This window comes from Botryllus schlosseri, chromosome 9, assembly GCF_051294905.1.
Source record: "Botryllus schlosseri isolate E-star chromosome 9, Bs_hap1, whole genome shotgun sequence".
NCBI classification, from domain to species: Eukaryota; Metazoa; Chordata; class Ascidiacea; order Stolidobranchia; family Styelidae; genus Botryllus; species Botryllus schlosseri.
This window is the reverse complement of record NC_137244.1, coordinates 12480282-12488400: the sequence shown is the minus strand read 5'-3', so window position 1 is coordinate 12488400 and position 8119 is coordinate 12480282.

Sequence of the window (8119 nt, the reverse complement as noted above, 5' to 3'; positions counted from 1 at the left end):
GTTTGCTATAGCATGCTGGTTGCGTTTTGTGATATGACGATAAGGGGGCGCGAAATCTACACATATAGTAGAAGCGTGTTTAAAGCTAACATGGTTATGATGCTTGTCAGCATTGTGTGTCCTGGAACTGAACCCAAAGCGGAATTAGTAAATCTATGAACAGATCACTGCTCACAGATTTAAATTTCAATCCTGTTCTAAAAATCGGAACAACAGACTTTCATCTCTATAGTTTTGACAAATTGGTTATTGAGGTCGACCAGCCTATGAAATCTCGCCATTATTTCTGGCGTGTTTACGATATCATCATAGCAATGTTTGGTTTGTTTCAAATAAGCATATATATTATCTTCATGTCCTCACTATATAATCAAATACCAGCAATATTGCGTTTTGGTTTATGATAGTGCGACCCGCGAATGGATTCAGATGTTGAATGCGGCCCGCGGGTTCAAAAGTTTGCCCACCCCTGTTATAGAGTATTTTTCGAAAATTTATGCAACTTCTTTCAAATTTTTCTCGCGTATGGCGCGGTTTATAGATCAGTGGTGTATAGAATTCGGCATTTCGGCGTCAGCCATTACCGCGCCACGACGCCACAATATATATGAAGTTTAGTTCAACACGGAATTCCAAGAAGGCACTGCAATTGCAACTGATTATCACATTAACTAAGTAAAGCGAAAAAAGCTCGACAGCGAGAAAACCTTGGCCCTTATGTTGACCAAAAACCAAGATGTCCCGTTGTCCATAGGCAATATTTGTCAGTGAAGAAATACCAATTGGGAATCGTGTGCGTCTTCTAGTTTAGTACGCTTTGGTGATTTCAACATCTTTCACATAGCAGACGGGACGTCACGAAATGACAACTTGTAACGAAGTAATTATACCATCGGGCCCTCCGAATATTTCCAAGACAGCACCTCACTCAGCTCTAGCGGTAAAACTGAGTACGTTGGCTGAGAGAGGTTAAAAAAATATTGCAATATATACGGAATTACCAATATTATTCACCGATTGAACCATGAATCATGAAAAAATTCCGCGCTTCGCGCGATTAGGTCGTCAAACGTTGTCAATTAGTGTAGGCTATACAAGAAATCTCGCTCAGAAGTAGTGCTAAAAACTTGCATCCAGGCAGGGGCCGCTCTGGGGGCGAAGCCCTCGGGAGTTTGGTTTATATTTTATAACTCTATGGGTGGCCCAAGACAAACGTTTTGGAGTGGCGAGATAGCGCAGTGGTATAATCCGCGGCTGCAACACCAATAAGTGCGGGTTCGAGTCCGACCGAGGTCGATTTCCGAATTCCGATACCTAAGTGTTGGAGGTTTACCTAGGCTCCTCCTCGCCACATCATCCGCGTCAGCGGTGTCTTACAAAATGCCTAGAGGTGGGCCGTGCTATAAGTCGGCAGTTACGGAAAATAAGAGAATATCGGCCTGGTGTAAATGACCATAGTAGTCGACAAACACCATTAATACCCCCAAAAAACAAAAACAAAACAACCAACGTTTTGGGGGGGGGCTGACGACGGGCTGTTTCGGCCATCCCAAATGCATTTTAATGTATTGATAGAAAAACACGGATAGGGATTTAAAGAGAGTTCAAAATGTATCATGTTGAACATTGTTTGAAAATATGACGGCAAATAAATATTTTTTGGTAATTAACCGTCAATTTCTCATTCCCCAACATCAACACATCTACTGAGCACCATTTAGTGTAATTCGCTGCTGGCAATTTAGAAATAAAATCAATACCCAGTTGGATACAACTAAAATTTTTGACTCGGCCCGCCAACATATTTCATTTGGCCCGCGTAGAAAAATAATTGCCCGCACCCCTGGCCTATACTAACCACTAACATATACCACTTTCATGACGATGTGGGAAGAAGCAATATCTCAAAAAGTAGAGCAAATTCGGCAAAAGTAATGGTATTTTCGGACTCATCTCACCTGATATAACCATGTGTCGATCTAGCATATCATGATTTTTGGAAAAAAAATTGTTGGCCTGTGTTATCGTCTTTTTGGTTTGTCATTGCCAAATAACTGCTATTTAATGTTCACTTTAATCACATTTACAGGTAGGCAGCAGAGTGAAAACGCCGATAAATGGGGCATTTTTGTGTTGGATATATAGAAAAGAATAGATTTATGCAGTACAGCATCATCCATCAGAAAATAGTGCCTTTACCTTTCGCACATTCTCGTGGTTTCAGTGCAGTCGGACTTACTAAAACATTTAATATAGGCTGTTCTGTTAAAACCGAATCTAGTATAAATAAATAAAAATATCAATAAAGTAATTAAATTCGGTGATATCTTGAAAATTGAGCCATTTTCCAGAAATTTAACGCCCTTTTCGAGCTCATCGCCCCTGATGTACCCGAAAATTGTTTTCACCTTCCATGATGAAATTTCTTGTTGGCCAGTGTAATTAACGTGCGATAAATTTAAGTAGACACCATCTCCGTCAGCTCTACTGGTAGATCTGATCACGTGGGATGAAAGAAAATGAAAAACATGAACAATAGGGTCCATCAAACACTAGGTGTTGCCAGACTTTGGGTGTTAACCGCCGTTGTTCCGAAGTTTTAATTCATCCTTTAACGAGCTCACGGTCCAAGTAGAACACGTTGTAGCCATTATTTACAGTCGGGAAAGCAGCCTACAGGTTACTGACAACGGTATCGCGTACGTAACAACTGCGGTTACCACCCAAAGTCTGGCGACACCTAGTGGTTTGATGGACCCTATTACCAACATTATTGAAAAAATCCAATCAAGAATTTGAATTTTTTCGCGACTATACATCACATGACAGTCTCGCTTCAGAACAATATACTCGAACTTTCGAGTGGTCGTGAGACGAAGTCTGGCGGCGCCCCCCAGAAATTTGGTTGATCACCCTATTGGGGATCCAAGCCCGACGTTGGGGGGGGGTGAAGTGCTGTTTCGGTCCTGGTAACAGATATTGGTAGACTGTAGGACTGTAGGTGGTATCGATTTATTGCAATTATTAATTAATTGTTAATCGTTGTTTTCTAATATGTAATCATGTTTCAATCCTACGGCCTTACGTTTACATTTACAGTCCTAATTGTTTTGTCTTTGTGTACCGCCCCACCCTGGTCCCTAAAGATGGGAGAAGGAAAGGAGATAGCCTACTGTAGTGGTCCTGCCTGCTACTGCCCTCGGTGACGAGTGTTATAGATGTACCCGTGCTGTACTGTGCACGCATTTAAGTTGGACTGTTTTGGCGAGCAGAGAGATTTCCCCTCGCCCGCTTTTATGTTATGTAATAACCCAGTTTACGTGTGTTGGTGCAATAAACCAATAAAACGCCCGAACTGTGAACAAAGGCGTCTTCGCTACCCTTTTAGATAACCCTGGTACTGCATAACAACTGCATTATAAAATTGATTGATTTTTCCAAATACGCAACAAGAAGCAGGACAAAAGTACGATACGATATCTTTATACATAGAATGTATATGAGCGATGCAAAGTTAATACGTCTGCATCAAAAGAAAGCATCGAGGAATGATTTAACCGTACAGGTTGAGCAACACGTCATGCGGGGCGAGTTAATAGTCAGCCTCAATATTGGCGGACATCATATTTCCGGAATCTCCATTTACCGACAAGATAGCGGAGCGATTGCGGGTCCAGCCGCTTGAACAAGGTCGCAGGTTCAATCCACGGTCAGGTCGCACCAATAACCTGATCGGTAAAACTGGTATCTGTGGCTTCACCGCTTGGCATTCAGCATTTATCGGATAGCTATATAGGCTATCCAATAAATGGAAGGAAATATCAAGATAGCTGGGAAACTCACATGATGGCAGATTACTGCCAGTGCCTTGCGCATCCGCCCCCATCAAAGTCGGAGGGCCAGAAGAGGACTTTCGTGCTGATAACTTAAAGCAAATTTGAGCTACAGAGTTGCATCTATAAACTTCACTAATGCGCATCCTGAGATGGATATGTTTTTCCGTGAAGCTTTGAATATTCCTTTGGTAAACAAAAATATTACTTGCTTGTTCATTTCGTCTGTGTCGACAAATTATAATGAATTAATTACACATCTACGGGGTCCCTGTCAATAACTACTGTGTTGTGCTTGCATGTAGGCCTATTTATTTCGTGACTTCCCGGCTGCTATATAGTCAAAAGATATTTGGGTATCGCCAAACGTAACAGACCAAACTGAAACAAAAACATCATTTTCTCGGACTGCCAAGGTAGGCCTAAGACTTATCGGCGCCGACCATTTAGTTAGGCGCACATATGAAGAATAGTGGACAATTGGGCATAGATATACCATACATAACGACCGAAGGTCTCGGGCACAATAAGGCGGTCATTTTTGGCCAAGGGTTTCCCCCCGAAGATGTCTTGGCAGTAGGCTGCGCTTCGCAGAGTCTCATGTTGGTCGAAACTTAATATGTCTTGGTGTGTCTTGACACCGTAATTGCCGGCGTCGCAATGCCTATTTCTATAAATTAAACTAAATTGGGGTTGCCATACGTCCGGAATTTCCCGGACATGTCCGGAATTTCACTGTTCAAGCTAGCGTCTGGGAGGAATTTCTAAAATATGCCAAATGTCCGGAATTTTGAAGACTTGACGTAGGCTCATGATTTTTTCGTAAATCAACATAAAAACCTTATTTTTGGGACTATTTATGCTGATGCATGACAATTTTCTTCGTGCTGCGCGCGATTTACTGCCACATTTATTGATTTTAATATGGAGACTACCACCCTCGCAAAAACTGCAATAAAATATAAATAAAAATAACCTTCATTTACTGGAATAAGCCTAATTGTAACCGCAAATATAGGAGAACGGTATATTCCTAGAGATCGATAAGGCCGTTTAAATGCTTTATTCAAAGATAGTGGTTCCAAACGTGGGGGTCGCTTGCCTTTATTCTGGGGTTTGCGAATATGTTGAACATAATCAGCTTTCAAAATAGCCCGTGAGTAAGTCTGGGCAAAGGTGCTGACTTATTTTAGTAATCAGCTTGTCAAATTTTGATCTGGGCAACGGAACATTTTCAAATTGGCGATGGACTTGCGACCATGAAAGGTTGGAAACCGCTGGATCTGGGGTGTTTATAAAGTTCCGTGGTGCGCAACGGCATAAGGCTGATAATTAATCTTATCGGTAGGACATGAACATGACTTGACGATGTACACTGTACAGTAGGGCTCTTCAAAAATGACTTTTTTTCTCAAATCGTACTGGCTACTTGATAAAATTGTTAGGTTACCTAATTTAGGCCTACACACAAAATGTGGGTCAATTCCAGCCAGTAACCCCGTTTTGCTACAGGAGAAGAAAGCTTCTATTTTTATATAAAAATAAACAATAAAAAATTTGAAAATTTTCTGTTCACCCCATGAAAGTGTTAGGCTGTCTATAGAAACTGTAGCGGTTGCTGCAACGACTTGTTGCAAGACACGCTGGTATAGTGCTTGATTGGAGTCGACGCTACAGCTACAGTTCCCGTTGTACGCACTAGTCAACTGACTAATGACCGCTCTGAGTATACTCTTGCTATCCTGATCACACACGCAGATCCAAGGAGCTTTCTTTAATAGCACAGAACAGCCAAATAGTAGTAATTAGTGGTCAGAAACTTGTAGAATTACCAGGTTCAATGATACTGCGGTTCAATAAGAAATAGAAAGAATAAATGAAGCGAAATGGAGCCAATTGTCTATCTTACGACTGAAGCGCGAGCGCGCCGACCTCAATATATGCGGGTTCCGAGAACACGTGCGTCGCAGACTGCCTGCGTCGTCACGCTTGTGGCTTCGAGAGTGACCTACTGACGCTTTCGCGCACAACGGAATTGGGACAGCCATTTACAGAAACGATCCTCACCAAATTTGGTTAAATTCCAACCAGTGGAAGCGGAGTTATTGCCGTCGAAAAATTTTGATTTGTACAAAATAGTATTTACGGTGAGCACAACTATAATAAATAAACAAAGAATCGGTCACCGTAAATACTATTTTATTCAAATCCAAATTTTTAGACGGCAATAACTCCGCTTCCACTGGCTGGAATTGAACCAAATTTGGTGAGCATCGTTTCTATAGACAGCCTAACACTTTAATGGGGTGAACAGAAAATTTTCAAATTTTTTATTATTTATTTTTATATAATAAATAGAAACTTTCTTCTCCTGTAGCAAAGCGGTTACTGGCTGGAATTGAACCAGATTTTGTGTGTAGGCTTGAATTAGGTATCCTAACAATTTTATCAAGTAGCCAGTACGATTTGAGAAAAAAAGTCAGTTTTGAAGAGCCCTGCTGTACAGTTACGCTCCATGTATTTTCGAACTCATCATCCTCCACCAGCTATACCGCTAACTCCGATCATGTGGGCGGAGAGCGAAACAACCAATATTATTGACAGAATTCATTCAAAAAATTTAACGACCAGATGCATATAGAAAGCAGATTCATATAGAAAGCACCACCCATAAGCTGCATCGATTACCCCATAGTGTGGGCTCAAAATCATTGTTTATTGGTGCGGGAAGGGGCTGAAAACATGTGCTTTCGGTCCCGGTTACTGAACCGGATCGTGACCACCTCTGGTCTATGAGCAAAGCTTTGCTGACGTGACGTCATAACTCATTTTGAAATCCTGAAGAGTGTCCGGAATTTGGGTAACCCTAAACTAAATAAAATTAAATTTATAACGGGATTAAAATTAGGACATGGAGGGACATTAAGTCGCGCGAAGAAAATTTACAAGTTTAATTGTTCCACCACAGAATTCGCGCGAATACGCGATGTTGTAGTTTACGCAGTGAATCATATATCCAGGGCCGTCACTGCCGCATCCCAAAACCCTCAATTGGGGGCGAGTACGATCCAGGTCCGAAATTATTTCGTAAGTCAACATAAGTTACAGCAGTAGGCCTATTTGACAGATTTTCTTCAACTGCAAAACATTCTTCGAGCATTGCGCGGTTAATGTAATGAAATATCCAAATTTTAATATGGATAATAATATCATCAGCGACCCAAGAAAAATACGCAATACTTATAAAAATAAATAGGCATATCACCGACGGCCATCATACCGCTCCACGACAGATCAAGACTTCTGACGACTCGGCCAACATGCAACTTCACCAAGTGCGTTACCAAATGAAACCTTGGCGGAAAATGATCGACCACCGTACGTTCGCCGAAACCACCAATATTGCCAATTGTTCATAGGCGCGGAATAGTCATGCGCAGCGCATACTGCTCTCCGAAGTCGTCACCTCCCTCTGTTCTACCAGGACATCTGATCACGTGGACTGAGAGATGAGGAAGAATGAAGAGCAACATATGCAATTACCAATATTACATACCAAATTCAATCCTGAATATGAATTTTTTTCGCGCTCCGCGCGACTACGTACGCTGTAGCACGTTCCCATATAGCAGTAAAACGAGCTCTTCTGGCAGTGGCAAAAAGGCCCACCGTGAAGGGGGGTTGGGAGGGGGCTCCGTTTGGTTTGTGATCTTATGGAGGGCCCAGACCAATATTTTTGAGGAGCTGACGAAGTACTTTTCCGGCCCTGCGTGTCTCATTCATTCATTGAAACAAGCTTCTTACTACTGGCGCAACCCCAATAAAATATGTCGTATTGGAACTTTGATTAGAATTGATATTTATACAGGAGCATCAGAAACCGAACATAAAATGCAAAATGCAGCCCGAATGCGGCTAATGCGTTGGCGACAAGGTTATCCTCATTAGTTTGGGGCATTCTGATTGGACATGACTATGGCTCACGCCCTTTTCATTTAACGCATCGACACGCACCGGTGGTAATGATCTACGTCTAAATCTTGCAGTTCTGGATTTCAGCTGGATCTAGTCGTTATTGGGATTGCATTGCTTAGCGCCTGTATAAGGTATGCTGTGGATCGAGCTACAGTAGTGTTGTGGAAGCGTTTGATATTATCTGGCAAATGCTACGTTTGAACTATTGTAAGGACTATGGATACTAATCCCTATGCAGAACAATTGTCTGGTGTGTATACTATCGGTGCAAAGCTTTTGATTTTATGTCTTTTTGTCTAATGTCTGCTCCA